The 18907-nt window shown below is 32.0% G+C and overlaps 1 protein-coding gene across 1 annotated transcript in view; it reads left to right on the top strand.

Moving 5' to 3' along the window:
* Positions 1–18907, top strand: part of LOC130452850 (limbic system-associated membrane protein-like) — a 1112215-nt gene that overhangs the window by 496970 nt on the left and 596338 nt on the right. The gene's annotated exons all lie outside the window — the stretch shown is intronic.

Here is an 18907-nt window from a genome sequence, read left to right as displayed (position 1 = left end):
TAACAAACTTACATTTACATTATAATATTAGTAGGATTTATATGATTTAAAATTCCACCAATAAGTGCTCTATTTGGAGATGTCGTGCTCGAAAAAAAAAAAAATTGAAGACCTTAATATACACTTATACTCCACTATACTAATATATCTGTTGATTTTTATGTTACTTTAATCTCTTATGAAATTGGTTTCAATTCACTTCGTTAAGCTTCCACAAAACAAATTTTCTAGCTTCAAAAAATTCGCAGAAATCGAAATTTTACATCGTAAAACAATATTCCCTTCACATTGTTGAAACATATATTTGAAGTGTTAACAGACTACACTGAACGGTAATTAAACAAACCTAATTCACTTAATAGCCGGTAAATTGAATTGCTAAAATCAATTTAACCAACGGTTGGACAGGTAGTATGGAATATGACTCATTTATCGGAGCATAGTCAAAATGAAAGCTGGGAGGGGGTGATATTTTTTTCTGCGAGTCTTAGCATCGACGAATAGGGTTGTTTAATAGGAATTGGAAAATCGTCTTCTATTACATAATAACCAAAAAAAAAAAATGAATGAAGTATTTATTGGGGTGTGCCTGAGCACCAGCGTTAGTTTTGTTCCATTCTCCAATCATAACATAAAAAAGGCGCTAATTATCAATTAACGTGTTCTTTAAGAAGGCATACAAATTATAAATGCTATGTTATAGAAATCAATGGATTGAAATATTAGATTTTTCTGGAACTATATCGTTATATTTATATAGCGAATTGGAATGTGTCTCTCAGATGAAATTTTGATCTAACTATACAGATTAAGGAATAGAAAACCCTCCGCCTCTATATTTCTCTTGTATTCACTTAATTTTTAAGGAATTCTGAAGCACTTCCATTTCTGTTCTTAGTGAGAAAAATTTGTACGATACAAACATTTATCTGCCCCTCTTCCTCGACTTTAACGCTTTACTTTTAAATGAAACACATATACAAAAAAGTGATATGATCTGATCATATATTGTTTGAATTGCCTTGTATGTTTCTACGGGAGCTTAATAACCTAATTATACCAAAATTAAATTCTATCATTTCTATTTTGATCTTCAAAAATCGTAATGTTGTTGTAAATGTGTTGTTTCTTTAAAGTCTGACAAAACTAATTCAAATGACTGATAAAATTGTTCAAACAATTCAGTGTCATCCATATTGATAGTTTTCTAGTCATAAATTTCTGATTAAAATTCAACAATAATGTCTGCAAGTATATAGACTTTAACTTTCTTGAGGTTATTCATGTTCATAGTTCGGCATTTATTTTTGGAACCAGCCCTGATAAACCAGTTCCCAGTCAAAAGTTTGTTCATTGAATCCATCAATGAAGTTTCTACTTTCACTTGGTCTACACGTTTATTGGAGTAATTAAACTCAATGGAAGTTGAAATATTGAGTTTCGCTAGTCTTGACCAACAATTCAATATGTCTTACTTACTATTGGCCAAATATGGACATCAAGTGTTTTCCAAAGGACTGAATCGAATTGTCAATGATCATTTAGGATGTATTTAGAAATATGCACCTGTACCATCTAGATAAAAAAGGCTGAATTGCGTATAACACATCTAAATCTGTTGAAAATGAAACATAACAACTACGGTTTCCACATTAATCCTATTTGAAATTTGTGGAACCGCTGTCGATATTCATACTGAACACACTGTTTACACCAACACTCACAGTTCAACTGTCTGACTCGCGTTTCGATAACCAAGTTATCATCTTCAGAGACTGAAGGTAAACCTTTTCAATTGCCGTTTATAGCTTGCGAACCTTGAGACTTGATTAAGGCCTTTTACTAGACCTATCTAGTAATATTTTCATGAGAGAACATTGCAGGTTACGTGGTTTTTAAATAATGACTCAATCAACAATGCACTTGGGCTCGGGATTTGGTACTTACATAGTATTTTAAACAATAGAAAAAGACAACCCTAAGTATTTGTGCGTAGAAGCGACAATATTGCCACAGTTCGAAAAAAACTACTCCTAACAGAACTATCAGATCAGTATAAAAATTAATTAAAATAAGCCTCAAAATATGTAAATTGGGTAAATCAGTGGGATGCGATACGAGGCTAGGTTCGAATTTTGTGTTGCAGTTATTCACAAAAACGGGAAATTTCTCACAACATTCATAGTTTGAGGCAGCTTGTCTTCGAAACGGATAGAGAAGCTGCTGGGGGATATATAAGTTGAAGAAATTGTAAATACATTCACATTTTAAGCGGATAACTTCCACAAAAATAAAAAATATTTTATTATAAATGTATTAAGAGGGATACCACAAGTTTGAAGACACCAAAGTCTATAGACTTCAATTCCTCACTTCTAGTGAAAATGGTAATAAGCTGTCACGAGTCACTCTCCTGGATTCGTGACAGTGAAGTAAGCCTCTGCAGGGTACCTAGACACTATGAAGCGGGTGAGGACTCTGAAGCAAATAGGCTTGCAAAGGAGGAGGATACCGAATAGATAGTTACACTTCTACTATCGATATAATTCTTATAAGATGCAAGGACACAGAAATCATTGCGATTCATCAGGATATATGGTCAAGCTTAACACTCCAATCCAAAAGATCGTTGTAATGATTAATGGAGAACTAATATGGACAGTCGAATAGAGAAAAAGAGACGATAGAGTATCTGCTCTGCTAATGCCCTGCTTTAAGGCATTGAATACTAAGAGGCGACAAAGTAGTTTGTCTCGACCAAATAGCAGAATTGGAAAAAGAATGAATAAAAAACTTCATTCTGGGTAGAAATGCGTTATAACAAGGAGAACATGGAGGTGGGGTATAGTAGTTATTTTTTGTGGTAAAAATGATATTAGTCCGTTTCTAAATGCGATTTGGTCAAATATTAAAAGTCATTTTTGGTGACAATAATGATAAATTTCATACTAGACAATTCAAACAATTATCTTATAAAATGAAATACTACGACAGCACATATTCTATTTCGTGGAATAGATTTGGAGTGGAGCTTCAATGAAATTATGTCGGAAAACTACAGTCAAATTTCAGCCACGAATGTTCGAGGTCTGGCTGTCAAAGTATGTGAGGATTTAATATTTACTTATCACATTTGTCTATGTTAGCAGAGAGAATGCGCTTCAATAAAATTCTACTCGCAGAAATTGAGGTTATTGTCATGCACTTCTTCAATTCACTATCAAATTAAAGTAGTACATTCCTTGAATCTTGAATAAAATAATATCATGTCCTTATGAGCTGCATATTCCATACTAAACAGTAACTTTCAAAAATAGTGTACGTGATTATCCTCATTTTATTATCTAACTACGGGAATATTTTACAGATACCTATATTTTTTTATTTAAAATATGCATTCGGAATCATTCAAAACTAATTCGTTTCCCAAATTCGGTTCAGAATATTTTCCATCATAGCAGCAAATGTCACTTTGTTCATTTTTTAAGTGTTCTCCATTAATCAGACTAATAATATCCCTCATATTTCTTATAAAATCTCCCTCATCCCTTTTCACACACAATTTTACAGAAATATTAGAAATAAACTGTTGAAGAAACAAATGTTAGTTTGAAAAACTTTTTTGACTTCACATTCACATTCTCAGTAGGACACAGTTTGTTGTACATTTCAAATACTTGTACTTCTTGTACTTTTTTGATGCTGTAAATAATGTTTAGTATCAAAACTGGGAAAATGCAGCAGATCATACGATCGAAGAAGAGGAAATGTGGAAGTTGAACAATATTACTGATGAAATGATAGGGACAGGCATTGTAAAGATTAGTTGCAATAGTTCAATTTCTGATTCTGATTTGAATTTGTAAGAAGTAGCTCTACTTATAATGGTGAGTTTTTATATGAAAATTATTTTTTGTGTTCAGTTAAGTTTAAACCCTTATACCCCTATAACCAGTATGACGCAATATTCTTCATACCTTGTAGAAAAATGAAACATTTTAAGAAAAAAATGCACTTTTCACCTTTAGCTATTTAGAAGTGGGTTAATTAGGTGAAAATATAAATGTACACATTTATCTATTATATTTATACAAATTTAATTTCATAAAAAAATACTTGAAGTATAACTCTCTAAACTCTGCTAAAAGATGCGCCTATTGATTAAGAATACTTAATAATTTTATTACTCTCTTAAATAGCTTAATGAACACACACTATTTATGATACCTCGGTCCCGCATCTCAGTTACTCGCACTTATTCCATATATCTGAGTAATGTGGACACTTATACAGGTGCTCAAAGAGGAGGAAATTCCCTGTGAACAACTGATTGAGGTCGATGGGGTCGATCCTGAAAATCTTCAAAATTCCCATCTCCTTTAGCTGAGAATCATCCATTTGCAAATTAAACTTTTATAACCAAATCTTGTATTCAATATCCTTTCCTTTGGAACTTTCCCTGGAAGTTTCTTAGATTCAATGTCACAGAATACGATATCGGTCCGAACCTTGAAGAATACCTTCTAAATATTATTACGGTCCAATTATAAGTTTGCTAGCTAAAATAAAAAAATCCGGCAAGCAAGCAGAAAACCAAATGTACTCATAGCTTTACCTTACTCACTCTTGTAACAATATACTACAGGGAATGAGTTTTAGAGAGAAATTAGCCGAATAACTAGTCTCCAGAGTTAAATAAGAAGATAACTTTCAAATTCAAATTCTGACTAACAGTTAATGCTTGAGAAATGAATTCGAGTCGCTCCATACGATTCACTGTACATGAACGCAAAATCTGTTATGATATTACCATTATCTTGCGAAATGTCGTCAATTGATGCAGCCTTAGAAACGTTTTTCCAAATTTACTCAACCCAGCTTTTGCTTTCCCACCCACCTGCAGATACGTAAATAACAAAAACTCATCCATCCTCTACAGAAGTGCTCTTTCATTTGATGAGAACAGATGTTTGAAAACGATCTAAATGGTCTAAGATCTAAGTGGATTAGCATTAGATTGGAGATTACTGAAAAAAAATTGAGACAAATAATCATCCACGAAAAAGTCATTCAAAACTTTATACAGGCCATCCATCGGAATTCATAAATATGATTTAGATATCATCAATATTTCCATTTTTTGCCACTCAATCCAATCATATTCAAGTTCTGAGCAACAGTTGAAGCTTGAGAAATAAATACGAATGATTCCATACCTGCCAGTCTACAAGGACGCAAAATCTCTTGAGATATTACCTTCAATTGGCTAAATATCATCAATTGAAGCAGAGTGGAAAACGTTTTTTCAGACTCAGTCAGGCCAACTTGAACTTTTCCACCCTTCTGCATATAAGGTGATACCAAAAACTGATCTATCCTCTGCAAAAGCGCTCTTTCATTTGATGAAAACAAATGTTTGAAAATGATTTAAATGGCCTCACAACAAATTAGAGATGACCGAAAAAATTTTTGGGATGAATAATCATCCACGAAAAAGTCATTCATCAGTATTCATAAATATTATATCGATATGATCAATATCTTCATTTTTTTGCCTCTATAGCCCACATATGTTGCTTTATAGTTTCTTACATTTCAGTTTCAGTATTTTGATTCTGATCACTCCTGATAGAGTTCTAAATATCACTAGAAATGCTTTATTTTTTCCAAAACCCTGACATAGGTTCACATGATCCATACTGTAAAATTTATTCAAACTTCCCACAATTAAGACCGTCCTATTTTGAAAATTATATCAAATTATTTAAGTATATGAATCGTTGCCAAAAGAATTTTGTAACAACTTTCAATATTTTAATACTATTTCTGAACACTGATGTTGTTTGGTTGGTATAATAGTTCTCTGGGAACGTTTTAGCCGACATACATATTCCACTTCCCTATATAATTGACACAATAACCGATGCCACTATAATAAAATCGATCATTTTCATTGCTTCTCGAAGCAGAGGTTATCGGATAATTCACGACCCTAACATTCTTGAATATAGATTTTGACGTACAAAGACCAAAAGTGATGGAGAAAAATGTCGAAAGTGGGAATAGAGAAATTCCAGCGAATATTTTCCATTCAATATCTTCTTCTGATAGAATATATTAGTTACCGATTTTTGAATTTCAAAAAATAAATGAGGTTAAACAACCCTATAAATCGTTCCTATAACCCGCGTAAAAAATATGACCCTTTTAATGCATTCATTCCAACCATGTTCCGCTGAATAAACCTCTGCATATACAATACTATCTATCCAACCATTTGTGAAATTGATTTTACTAACCTCAATTTACCGGCTTTTAAGTCAATTAGGTTTGTTTAATCATCAGTGAGTGTTGTCTGTTAGCACTCCAAATATGTTTGAACAATGTGAAGGGTCTAGAATGTTCTACGACGTAAAATTTCGGTTGCCGCGAATAACAATAATTTATTACCAAAATTTTTTTCTGGTTATGATGAAAGAAGTGGGTTTGATCGAATTTTATACGAAATTTTTGTAATAAAAGTTTCAAAATAACTTATGAAGAAAGGAAAAAGGAACACATTGGAAAATATAACTGGTATAGTTTCAAACTATAAAAAAATATAAAGACAAAATATTCACATTATTAAGCCAACAATATTGTATGTATCTTCTGGCTAACCAATGATAGTTGACCATATTCGTGGCACTAAAACTAAAACTAAAAATGGTCGTTAGAGAAGCATCGATACAAAATAAAGTCTCTTAATGCCACTCAAGCGTCCAAGGGACACCTGGTATCAATCATCTATGATGTGGGATCGTTTACCATAAATCTCAAGGAATACAATAAACATTGACTTCAAGTAGCTAAATTTATGATTCTTCATAGTCTCATTAATATGAGACAGAAATTTGATAATATGAGAGAATACGTTAATGGAGGGTAAAAATGAGGAACGCTTTTGTATTCTTCAACTAAATGACTAACAGATCCCAATGGTTCGCACCGGGAGTGAGTTACTTTACACACAGGAGATTGTATCTCTGTCTGGATTACATTATTGCAATTTTTTTAAATTTAAATAATTTCAAATAGGAAATTATTATGTCAAAACAAAAATCTTGAGCAAAGATCCATGTATAGTTGTCAGTAACAAGTTCATTCTCGCAAAAAATATGATTTATTCTCCAAAAAAAAACTGTTATCAATCCGCGCAATTTTTTTGATCAATATTTACATAATATGAAACACTTTAAGAATAATAATATGTGAAAATTGATACCAACAATCGGAAGCAATAATGAAACTATTTTTAATCAAATAACTGCAACTTTTCCCATCAATACATATTTTATTAAATTGTTTCGATTAACAATCTTTTTCTCTTTAACAAAATTTCCTCCCTTTTACTATATCGTTCCAGGATTCAATTATTTCTTTATTAATAGGTATAAAGACTCTATAGCAAAAAGCTTTTTAGTATACTACGAGTATATCCGATAAATGATCATAGAATAGAAGAGTTTATTTCAATTTCTAGTTCCAAAATTTAAGATGTTAGCTTTTTGGTTATTTTGAATTCTTTTTGTAGGACTTTGAGAATGATATTTCATTATTTGATGCTAAAATTATTTTATCATATGTGAATCACCAACCATTTGCATCACTATTTTGAATTTTGCTTCTAAAATGAGAAATGTGTGTATTCCAACAATGTTGAACTTGTTTCATGCCTTCAACGGCCTTTCTTCAGCCAAACTCTGTAGTAACTCTTCGAGCTGCTCGATTATTATTCTCCTAAAGTACAAGTAGGTACATCAAACTTGACATTTTCTGTAGCTGTGTTAAACTTTCTAATAGTCTTGTGCTATACTGAATATTTGGATAAAATCTTTTGTTAGCTTTTCTACCTACATGTGATTTTTCCATGTAGGTTCCATTATTTTTGGAATATTGTTCAATAATGGAGATACGTTGTTCCATTGTGAATTAAACTGAAAGCTGTACAATTCTACGATTGTCAACACTTTACTGCTCAAATAGTGGCAAATTTAAATCTTACGTTAGTTTTGTGATTTAGAACGAGATCAACATACGATATATACCTACTGGTTTATAAATATTTCCTAGTTATCTTTCAACGGTCAAAACATATATCAGAGAAGCAAAATTCACTAGTTTATATGAATTATATCTCTTGTGTTGCATGATATACCACAAACAATATAAGTTCTATAATCATTTGGTTATGAACTAAGAAAGTCTAAAACTTCGTCGAAATATCAAGAAGTGGCAATAATAGTTGACTCGAACGATTGAGATCAATTCAGCAAGTTTAATATAAACTAGAATAGGCCATAACACAAACTATATAAAGCTGTCAAACCGACGTGGAAGTAACTTTTAAACTAAGTAATGCAGTCGACTAACTAGTCCGCCCGATATAAATTCAAAACATTAGACAGCGAACGATCTTGCACTTGATAGAAACAAAAAATTAGCTGAAATTAGATTGCATCAAAACTTGATATTCTGCCAGTAACAAAATCAAATATAAATAATCACAGATGTTATATAGAGTGAGTTTTATATATGGAGTATGTGAGTTTTAAAAATTTTTGTATACAAGGGTCTTGTGATAAGGCCCGTGGGGTTTACATTGTTGTCTGATCTTTCTTTTTTCTGGGAAAAATGATGAACTTTGTTATTTCAAAAGGATCACCCTGTATATTTTTCGCTATTCGAAATCAAGAAATACTTTTACGTTTCAAAAAATTATTATTGTTGTTTGAAAATCACCACAATGTATCGTTTATCTGAAAAGAAACGAATTGATATTTTATTGATATTGGGATATGGTGATAGGCATAGATGTCAAAAATAACCGTGAGCATATAAACGTGCAATATCTGTAATTTATATTCTAGCCAAAATCCCATGATCTACTGTCAGCAAATTGGTAAAAAAATTCAACGAAACTGGTTCAAAAGAAGATTTATTCAAATTAGGGCGCAGAAATACCGCATCAACTGAAAACAAATATTCAGATGTTGGTGTCCTTGATATTTCTCAAACATCCGCGATAAAAATTTTACGTGGTAATAAATTCCATCCATACATGTTGGTTCAAGAGTTGTCTGACGACGACTTTGATACAAGTGAAGAGTTTGAAGACATAATGATGGAAAATGTTACAATCAAAACAATCCATTTTTTTATGTAATGTTATGTTTTGCGATGAAGCAACTTTTTGTAAAGATGGAAACGTGAATCGACATAATTGTAGATACTTGTCACGTAACAATCCTCGTTGAAAGCGTTAATCCCACACCTAATATCCCGAAAAACAGAATGTAAAGGCTGGAATTATAGGCGTCCTAATGATTGGTCCGTTTTTCATTAAGGGTAAATTAAATGGTCAAGCCTATTTAGATTCATTGTAAAATAGTATTATAGCTGAGTTGGCTCGGATATTTTCAATTCGAAGTATGTACATTTAAGAAAACCTAGAAATTTTCAGAGAATAACAATATCACAAACGACAAGATTTGGCTACAACAAGATGGTGCCCCACCCCACTATGCGTGTGAGGTGAGGCAATACCTGAATAATGTGTTTCCCAGAAGATAGATTGAAAGGCGTGGTTTTATCGAATGGCCCCCGCGATCACCCGACATGAATCCTTCAGACTATTTCCTGTGAGGTTACTAAAAAAACATCGTTTATAAAACAAACCCTGCTCATATTCAGGAATTAAAAGATAGGATTACCACAGAGATAAGGAGAATTTAACAGTCAGGGATGTTGCAAAATGTTTTGCAAAGTTTTAAAAATCGCATGTCTTGTTGTATTGAAGTAAATGGACAACATTTTGAGTATCTGTAATCACTTTTACTGTGTGGTTTCTAAAATTCGTAATTTTTCGACTTCTCAAATGTAGATCTACTTCTAACATGACACAAACATTTAAAGATTTGTCTTCAGTTGTTGTAGGTTTTTTGCGCCATCTAAATGTAAAATATTTATTATGGAGATACTGTAAATATACTGTAGCTATTACTCCGAAATTATGGCAACTAGATTTAGAGAATGTTACATGAAAAATAATTGGTAGTTCTTAAGGATTTCCAAGTCCACAAAATATATAGATCCATTTGAAATAACAAAGTTCATTATTTTTCCGGTAAAAGGAAAGATCTGACAAAAATATAGATACCACCATAATATCACAAGATCGTATCACAAGACCCTTGCGCAAAAAAAATTATAAAAATCGTACAAGCCGTTTCCGAAATAATTGAGGCGTTCCATACATAAAACTCACTCTGCATTTCAATGATACGAATTTTTCAGGCTAAGAAATTTTTTTCTTTTCTTAATTAATAAAATTCATAACTAAAGCAGTTTTGGGAGACTAAATTGAATATAGATACTCCATAATGTATACAGTGCGTCCATGAAGTAAGCCCATATGCAAAGTATTCAGTTTGCAACTTCTAGAATAAAGTTTCTCTTATAACAATAATTAACATTAAATACATGTTCAAATTGTCTATCTCCTCCTTTTTGACCATTATCAGGTCTACTAGAGCGATACAGTTTCTGTATGCTCTTTTCTTATGAACCGATTTTGTGTTTTTTGATAAGCATACCAAAATGGAGTACTTAAAATAAAATTGATGTCTAACACGAAAAGAATTCATTTAAATGGTGGAACTAAATAGATTTTCACGTGAAACTTGACTCCTTGAGGACTCCAATTTCAATCACATTGTTATAATTGACTTAGGTGCACCTGTACCTCTATTTAGATGATACAGAAGAGTGTTATTTTTAGAAATAGATAAGATTGAATGGCCGAAACATTAACCTACATTACCAAAAATCAATATTTTTCCTCGATTTGATTCGGCATCTTCTTGGTACAAAAACAGCCTGCTTGAACCCACTTAGACAGCTCAAAATTATCGTACTTATATACTTCATCATAAAAGTTCACTTAATTACGTGAATCATATCAGAGTGAAAGGGACTGTTAAGGAACAGATTTTATCAAAATTTATGTATCAATACTTATCTACAGAATACTGATGGAGTCCTTTTATCTCAAACAATTAATTTCACTCATCATGCAAAGCTCATCGTTTGAGAATATGAAAAAAAAATTAGCACCTAATCAAATTTTTTTGACAAATTCCTTCTGATAATTACAGTGTTGTGAAAACGTAACCCTACGTAACTGTCAACGAAATGCTTAAATCACAAATGAGCCATCAAAGTACGGCATGAAAATTTACTGTATAATTGACTACAGAACTTTCTACACAGATAATATGAAAATATATTCAGGAAATCAATCTAAAGGGCCTTCCCGTTTGTTCAAGGGTGCCTGTAAGCATAAAGAAACTAATCACCTCAAAATAAAATATGGGACGCAGATAACTACTCGTATTTTACGTCTACACCTCTCGCCAATAAACTGCACATCATTCTTAAGCTTACAATAGTTGGTACATAATTAAAAAATCAGCGTGTGATTCCAGGAGACCTTATCAATACATAAACTCGGTAATCGATTCTAGTATATTCGCTTTTGGTAGAGAAGATAACAATTGTCTTTATGTTCCATACATTATAATATTTTCAAGATTTCACAATGATGACACAATTGACCTTCGTGAATTGAAAAAACCTGTAAATAGCTTGAGATAGCGATGCAACGTCATAAAACATATCAGTCTCTAGTTGTAAGGATGACTACTATAATCATATTGGCATGCATTTTCCAAAACTTATGATCGGGGTATCCTGGTCAAGATTTGAATGCTCACAAACTAACCCGGATCACATTCATTGTTGTTCGTAAACTGATCCGAGTTGGTACAGACATAGTCATATGATTTGATCATTTCTACCCTGGTAGACTGGGCGATCAGCTGACGGGTTGATTTATTTGTATATGTTTTTTTGAACTTATTTATTCCGTTTAAATGGCTGTATACTATTATTTCTCATCAGTTAGCGTCATTGATGGATTACGGAGGTTTGCGATTTTTATACTCATTGGCATTTCAGAATAAAAAAGCTTATCAGTATCAAAATTCGAGCGGGGGTGAATCGTTCATAACTAATCTATGACAGTTATTAAAAATTTGGAATTTATTATACAAATGAATAAATATCATGGCAAATTATTTTATAAAAAAGTCAAAAAAATCAACAGTAAATCATGTTTTAAATTTGACATTTCCCCAAAAATTGAACGCTACGTTCGGAAACTGTGATCTGAATCTCGTTTTGGTGATCTACATTAATCCGGGATGAAGTTTCCAAAAAGTTCCTATGTAACCTCTTATACCTTTTAGTTTAAGCATTGATAGTGAGAAGAGAACATTATTAGGTCAATTCATTTGATTATGTTTGAAAACTGTTAATCTGAGGTCAAAACTCATCACAATCTTCGCAGATTTTTATCACGACTTGTACCGGGCTCATAATAATACATATACACTAACATCATGTTGCAAAGCGGTTTTTCTAACGGATGTGCAGAGATTTTGACGTAACGTCCAAGGATTGATTATATGGACGGCTAGTTCGAGAGGAACTTTTAATAACTCAATTTATTCGAAATGTTCCACAATTCTTCATACTGAAGTTCTAATAATTATTTCATAAAAATTTGAACACATTCAAAGGCAGAAAAATCTACTTTTTTATCATAGAAACTCTTTCAATAATTATATTTCCAAACCACAAGAATTATACGGACTTGACCGTGTAAATGATAATAAGTAACTAAAAATATATACCTTATGTTTGAAAAATTTGTTTCTGAGATAGTTTAAATTAACGTTGCACTTCGTATACTGTTTAGTTACTATTTCACCAAATAAACGAGCTTTATAAAGATTGATCGAAACATTTGCTTTCATTTCCCATTTTCTTATGAATCTTCAATCAGATCTCATTTCAAGCTCATACGGAAATGAATTATATGAATAGACTTTATTAAGTATAGCTAACATAAAACTTTTTTTTTATAAAGCTCTTCAATTCCTTCATAAGATGAAATCAATAGTTGCGTTAGTTAATTATTTTTTAAAGTTTGTTTCATGATCAGGAATTATATTCCGTATGTCTATTCGTCATTCAGACAAGACCCTTTGAGATGAATCCAGACATTTACACCACCCACATAATTACACATGTAATGTACACAGAGGTTAATATTCCAACCAGCACTTTCCAGTCGTGTTTACACTCAGTTTACATCTATTGAATGTTTCAACGATGTACATTATCAGAATGTTTGTTGAAGAAACGTTAAATATTGGTTTCGTTCGACTAACATTTTCCTCATGTTTTGTAATAATAAACTTATTCAAACTAGTGTTTTTAATTTAGAAAAGTAGAGTTATAGAATATAAATTGAGTATTTAAGTGATATTATGGCTCCCTCATAATCTATCATATTGACATTTTGATAAAAATTATTGCTTATACTTATAGTTAGTTCAATTGTGAGTTTTCTGTTAGGATTTGTGAACAGTTTCTATTTCAATTTCATGCAATCCAATTTTTGTTGCGCATGTATATCTATAGAGTCTCAAGATTGTATACCAGCATTAAACCTTAAGGGGAGTAACATTTGTAGAAGTAACTCAGAAGCAACGGATATACATAACTGTCTAGAAAAACTTAATTACATTCTGATGGGTGATGGAATCTCTCTGCATAGTCTCTTATCTATTCCTAATACATTTAATTATATACTTCCTGTATCATTATGGGAAAATGGAACAACAATTGATAGTCTGGCTGATTCAGCCTCCTTCCATTAATTTTTTTCTAATTTCTAAAGATATCATCAATAATAACAGTTTTGTATAAATCAAAGACAATCTTCAAATTGAATTTACAATTTAAATGGTATGATGAAGCTATTTGCAATACAATATTAATACATAATTCTCTGAAAAGTTTTCGTCTTCTGATACTTGTTTACTTGTCTTACACGTAAGACAGTGTAATCATGAGTGATGGTGTAATGGTAATGTAAACAGTGTGTTTCACATAAACATCACCAATGGTTACAAAAATTCAAAGTCAGTTACAAATATAAATTGACAATAGTCAGTGCCATACACGCACCGGTTCAATTGACTAACTTTTTCTTTTGAATTTTCTCCTATAGAGAAAGAAATAAAAGTATGGTAGTTATATTGTTTAGAGGTTTCTGTTATTTCAATATTAAATTCATATCGTCGAATATATATTGAGGATAACTACCTCATTCTACACGGTATTCCTAGACTGTATAGTTTAAAAATCAAAAAGAAATAATTGGAAATAATAAATATGGAAAGGGATACTGATAATGGTTCTAATTTCTTCTCATGTCATAATTTTGGATATGAGAATTGAGAAGAATCACTATGAATATTCGTAAGACTACCTTAATTCATAATAAAAATTGATTTGGTTTTGGAGGAAATCTGATCAACACTTCTTGTAGAACCATATTATTCATAAAACTCATTTTTTTCTGTTTCAGGTAAGGAAGGAATATCAAAACACGGCGTGAAACACGGTGAGTTTTTGCAGTAAGCAACGCTGTTATGTTGGTTTCTGGTTCTTTCAAGCTCCACAATTAAGTTAATTCTAAATATTGAAATTATGAACTCATATTTAGTTCAAATTATCAAAAAATCAATTTTCTCTCCTTTATGACCGATTAGTCGCTATTCCAGCTCCATACATCATAGAAACAATCATATTTTTCCGCTTTATAGTTTCCAGTTTTAGTGTTTCCACCACAAGATCGTTTTTTTTTCATTATATTCACTATTTATATTTAGATGGAGAACTTACCTAGTAAACTAAGATCGTTTTTTTTTTCATTATATTCACTATTTATATTTAGATGGAGAACTTACCTAGTAAACTAAGTGAAATAAGATTATTTCATAATACAATATTTTGACAGACATGGATTTAAACAGAGAAGATTTAAATATTTTAAGCAGATATTCCATTAAGTTTGGAGTATACTAAAAAAGCTTAGATTTTGTATCAAAACATTGATCTTCAAAAACAAGGCTAGAATTTATATGAAATATAGTACGATGATTTCGAGGATATACGAGTTGTTCAGAAGCACAATGACTTAACTGCAAAATAGGTGTTTGAAGATGTCAGTTTTTAGATTTTATATCATTTTATTCAAGTAAATATTTGGTTAGAGATACATACACCATATTTAAGTATGACAATAAAAAAAATGAAAAAAAATATTTAAAAAAAAGTAAAAAAAACAGAGTCAGTCCGCTTGGGCCCTTATCAAGTTAAGAAGACTTTGGAGATCCTTATATTTCAATATTTCTACAAGTCTTCCAGTTTGATAAAGGATATCTAGACCGAATATCGGTCTTTATCGGTGAGAGGTTTGCTCTTTTTTCAGAAACATTAACACAATAGAAAAGATCATTCTCATTATTTGAGTATTTAAAATAAATGTTGAACGGTTCTTCAGCTTTGAACATGAGCCACTGTATTTTCATCTATTCTACATTGATATCTTGTTCCCCTTTTCTTCTGTTGGGGAGTAGCGCTTCTAGCTTAGTGGCACTTCTAAAGTCTTCAGGCCTCATTTTTACCACCTGAAATTTATTGGATATCTCAGCACTGGAAATAACTTTTACTCGGTCATCTGGAAAAAAAATATCTTAATAAATTCGTTTCTCCTTAATCATCTCAAACTATCTATCGCACGGCAAGTATGAATGGTTCGAAACAAGAAATTTGTGATGTACGACTATGGGAGCAAAACCATTGGAAACTGTCATGAATGAACGAATAGATGCGAATTTAATATTTCGGATTTGTCCGCTGCATTGGTCGCTGCATAAGATTAAATCTGGTGCTTTCACATATGCTCTTACGTAGTGTAAAATGCAAAAGCTAATTTCATGCGGACCTCTTGAGGCCATACCCTAATGCCATACATACATAAATGTGTTCTTGACCTGTGGCAAGATTATGGATACCTAAACAATTTGTCCTCAGCTGTCGTTTATAATATGCTACTCCAATAGATATAATGAGAGCTGTTAAGGTTTTCATTAAATCAAACACGATAGTTGTTGTAGTGTCTTTTTCTTTGGTTGCATCTTCCTTCAAGCCATTTCTGCCTCCGTTGTACTTATCTCCGCACCATTTAAATTTTTTATTCTCATGTTATAAGAATCACACCTCTCACAAAAATCGTCACAGGGTAACGGAAATGAAGATTAAAATCTTCATTGAATATTCTTGAAAAGACAAATTTAGAAATTTTTACTTTTGGCTCCTCGCTTTGTACATACTCGTAAAATTCGTATAGTAATATCTAAATTAGGTGATGATACTCTTGGTTGGGATTATTCTGGCGGCTATAGTGAGATGTGTATGTGTTCCCATCAAAACGTATTAAAATCCCGTTGCGGCCTAAATATGTTTGATGTGCCATCTAGTAGGTATTAGAGAAAGGTTGTTTGGGTCATTGTGAAATAAAAATGTATGCAGTATAATACTTATTGTTGGTCCTAACTCAAATATGAAAAATTTTCAGTTAGGCCACTCTGCTTTTGAGCAACTCATACCTAAATAACATTACCAATATTCTCTACAATTTTTAAAACAATTAAAAGAAATAAAGGGTGTTTCTTACGCATCCACTTAAGGGCTAAGGTGTATGACGTTCTGCTCCCATCTATTGATATAGAAAATCTTGCCCTAATTACAATGGCATTCACTTATAAGATAATTTGGAGCGTCTCATGTATGCAAACAATTCCATTTTTGCTATTTTCTACATAAATTTCGATTCTGGCCTACTGGAACTACTACATTGTATTTTATCTAATTGATAAGAATGCCAACTCATATATTATTTTGTCTTTATTAATAGTTTTCTCCTGTTTCAACTTTGGCAGAGATATTTACCAACAATGTCAATTTTAAGCTAAGAGATGTGACCGTTGTAGTGTTCCTGAATCGATTATTTAAAGCATAAACACACTTTCTACATGCAAGTTTTCAAAAAAATTTCAACATTTGACACTAACACCCCACATATTATCAATTCAAGGTGATTCTCCCAACGGTTGGTTCAAATAATACTTCTAAAAGTTGTTCTATAGATAATTTTAATATATCTTCTCCTAATCTGACGTACTTTGGGCTGATTCGGTCATTAATTTTCCATTCCATCGATTTCGCAGGATTGCTATTTTCTATCAAGGCAAAAGATAACGGATTTTTATTATACTACAGTATTTGTACCATTTAATCCTTGTAATAGTGTAACGGGGTTGAGACTGCTGAATCATTACATTTTATCTTGAAAGTATTTATTCTAGACCTTTTATTGTAACTGGCAGGTGAGGTCTCGATTAATTGTGACAATGGAACGGTTATTCTCTAATCATGTATGAGTTCACAAAATATTTTACTTCATGTTTCATATACAAACTATCACTGCAATAATGATTGAAAACTGTTATAATAATCGATTGCAATGAAACATTCAATAAATAAGACAGAAACAGATAAGAAAAGTGAATTCATGGAAGAAAGACCAAAAAGTTGAATTTCTATGGTAGATGAACAATAAGAATACGGCAACAAAGTATTACTAGGAAAATAATGATAGTATTTGAACTAGGAAGACAATAAAATGGATCGTCAGGGAGAGAGAAAGGAAAAAGTGCAGAAAGTCTTTTTGTGTCAGTTTCTTCAGGACGCGTGACGCTTTTTCTATCACCACTCCGACAGACTCAAATCTTGTTCGTTTCAATACATATTTGACCTTACGAAAGAGGTAAAAGCTGTACGCTGCAAGATCCAGCGAATAAAGTGGATGGTCTAACACAGACGTTGTACATAACAGCTTATTTTTGTTCAAATGTGGGAATTTCAAGTCCAGTTTTACACATACTTTGCATATTGAATATTTCATATGAAATTTGCTGCACACATTTTTTATCAATTCATTTGGATTTAACAAACACACGAAGACTTAGTCGGTAATAATATCGAACAAGATTATAGACTTTTTGGATATTTACATCCGTTTTTGACGTGAAAGGGCGACCCGAACGTGAATCATCTTCAACATCTTCTCGGTCATCTTGAAAACGTTTATACCCACTAATCTCCTACTTAATAGCCACATTGTTCGAAAAAGCTCAGAGAGTATTTTTCTGTCAGTTCCTTCAGGGAAGGCGCCTCTTTTTCTATCACAGCTCCAATAGACTCAAATCTTGTTCGTTATAATACAGATTTGACCTTACGATAGAGGTAAAAGCTACACGGTGCAGGATACGGCGAATAAGGTGGATGGTCTAACACTGAGATGTTAGCTTATTGTTGTTCAAATGTGAGAATCTAAGGTCGAGTTTTGCACACACTTCGCATGTTGAATATTGGGCACGTGAATACTTTTTCTGTAGCAATGCTAGTCTCGTTATTTAATAGCAACATCTCGTAAATATAACGATATAACGGGAAAATTCTAAAATATTTGGCAAAGACAGATAGCCATAGAAGAGAACAAAAGCTCCCATTCAACGGTGAAAACGACAGAATTAGAAGATAATTGTGTGATACTCGTAAAATGGAAGACATACGATAGAATAAGCCATTAGAGTACAACTAAAATCATGTTGGATGTAGTTGGAGCAAAAAAATAAAATTAGAAGATCAAGAAATCAATGTATCGGCCAAATACATGAGATATAAAGATATGAGGGGATACATTCTGTAGTATATGAAAATATTTAAGAGGTACAGAAATCCATGGAAGAGAATACGTTTGACGCTAAAAAAGACAAGAACTGGTGTAATGAAATGGTGGGCATATGATAGAATGAACGAACAAAGT

This window comes from Diorhabda sublineata, chromosome 2 (genome assembly GCF_026230105.1).
Source record: "Diorhabda sublineata isolate icDioSubl1.1 chromosome 2, icDioSubl1.1, whole genome shotgun sequence".
Taxonomy (NCBI): domain Eukaryota; kingdom Metazoa; phylum Arthropoda; class Insecta; order Coleoptera; family Chrysomelidae; genus Diorhabda; species Diorhabda sublineata.
The sequence above is the reverse complement of the archived record's forward strand: the minus strand, read 5'-3'. Positions and strand labels throughout refer to the sequence as shown.